Source organism: Coffea eugenioides, chromosome 6 (genome assembly GCF_003713205.1).
Source record: "Coffea eugenioides isolate CCC68of chromosome 6, Ceug_1.0, whole genome shotgun sequence".
NCBI classification, from domain to species: Eukaryota; Viridiplantae; Streptophyta; class Magnoliopsida; order Gentianales; family Rubiaceae; genus Coffea; species Coffea eugenioides.
In genome coordinates, this window is record NC_040040.1 from 44,456,252 (window position 1) to 44,458,306 (window position 2,055).

The 2,055-nt window shown below is 37.7% G+C and overlaps 1 non-coding gene across 1 annotated transcript; it reads left to right on the forward strand.

Moving 5' to 3' along the window:
* Window positions 1-936: 936 nt before the first annotated feature.
* LOC113776582 lies at window positions 937-1,043 on the forward strand. Its single transcript, XR_003469070.1, has one exon. It is a non-coding gene; the product is annotated as a small nucleolar RNA R71 (small nucleolar RNA).
* Window positions 1,044-2,055: the final 1,012 nt, after the last annotated feature.

Sequence of the window (2,055 nt, forward strand, 5' to 3'; positions counted from 1 at the left end):
ACCTGTTAGAAAAAAGTGGTGCGTTAGTATTAATTTTAACTGAAGGGTCGAGGGTTACCTCAGCAGTTGTCTTGTTTATGTCTTCTTCTTCTAGCTCCTTTTTAATCTGATCATCGCTCTTGTTCTTTTGAACTACAGGTTTTGGTTCTTCAATTTTCTTTCCACTTTTGAGGGTCATGGCGCTTACATTCTTTGGATTCACTTCAGGTTGAGAAGGTAGTCTCCCCGGTTCTTGAAATTCTGGATGGTTTATCACAGAGGTTAATTAATTCACCTGATTTCTCAGATCTTGTATACTTGCATCCGTTCTCTGCTGAAACTGCAAGGTGTTTTGTTGTAGTTGTGCGGTATTCGCAACCAATGTTTTCATCATATTCTCAAGAGATGTGTCTGTGTTGGATGAAGAGGATTGAGGTCTTGAGAGATGTTGTGGCTGAAACCCTTGTTGTCTCTTAGGGACAGAATTTTGCTTATTCCTCCCGTAGCTAAAATTTGGGTGGTCCTTCTAATCCGAATTATACGTGTTGGAGTAAAGGTCGTACTGTCTATGGGGCACGGGCACGTATCCAGCCATTTTTACTTGTTCCATGCTATCATCTTGTAGCATTAGACACCTATCAATTGGATGACTAACATCCTTGCAAATTCCACAGGTTTTGACTTGCTATACATTTCCCATTGCCATTTGGCGAACTATAGAAGTCAACTTTGCCAATTGTTCTTGCACCGATGAAATGCTTATCTTATTGACGCGACAAGTTGGAGTATCCTCTCTTGCGCTGAATTGCTGGGAGTTTTTCAACCATCCCCTCAATTAATTTCCAAGTTTTTCAAGGGGTTTTATTCACTAAAGCACCTCTACTTGTAGTGTCGAAGATGCTCCTATCTCTATAGAGCAGGCCTTCATAGAAATACTGGATGAGGAGTTGTTCGCTAATTTGATGTTGGGGACAACTTGTGCTCAATTTTTTGAATCTCTCCCAGTACTCATAAAGGGACTCTTCATGGCTCTGTTTGATTCCACAGATCTCTTTTTGCAAGCTAGTAGCCCAAGACGCAGGGAAGTATTTTTCGAAGAACTTTCTTTTCATGCCTATCTATGTTGTGATACTTTCTATTGGCAAGTAGTATATTCAATCTTTGGCAGCACCCTTCAATGAAAAAGGAACACCCTCATCTTGATTTGCTCCTCAGTGACGCCAGGTGATTTCATACTTGTGCAAATTACTATGACCTCATGCAGGTGCTTGTGGGGTTCTTCACCTAGCAAACCATGAAAATTGGAGGAAAGATGTATTAGTCTTGATTTCAATTCAAACGTTACATTTTCAGCAAAATCAAGAAAAGTTATGCAAAGAGACTGCTGATTTAAATTTGGAGCAGCCAACTCCCTCAAGATTTGATTGTTATTTGCCATAACAACTTCCTCATGCTCAGAATCGCTTGAGTAGTTACTTGCAGATTCCAATAAATCTACAGCCAAATTAAGCCCTGGAGATGCAGTAAATGACAGCTCTCTTTTTCGTATTCAGGTTTCTTTTCGTAGTCTATGTGCTATCTTCTCAAACTCGGGATCAAAGATTAAACGAGGCATAAACTAGCAAAAATACTAAAAAATAAAATAAAATCAAGAAAAGAAACAAATATTCTAACGCCGATCTTCGGCAATGGCGTAAAAAATTGACAGGTATCGGGCTTGTACAATAATAAAATCCTACTTTCAAATATGTAAACGAGTACAATGGCAAGTAGGGTCGTTTTCACAGGAATTGGGAGGAAAATTTGTTTCTTTCCAAGTGAGAATTAATTGGGAGAATTTGGACAATTGAAAATAAAAATAAACAATCAATGCAAATTAAAAATAATTAAACTAAAACAAGTTAAACTTAATTCAAGGATAAACGAGGTCTGGTCAAGGAAATAACTTAGGGAGTGGTTCAAACAATTGATCATCAATGCAATAATTATTTCAATTATTTACTAATAAATAGGTTATAGTTGTTATACAAGTGATAAACAACCAACTTTTCCTTAGTGTCTCGATAGTTAAGGTAC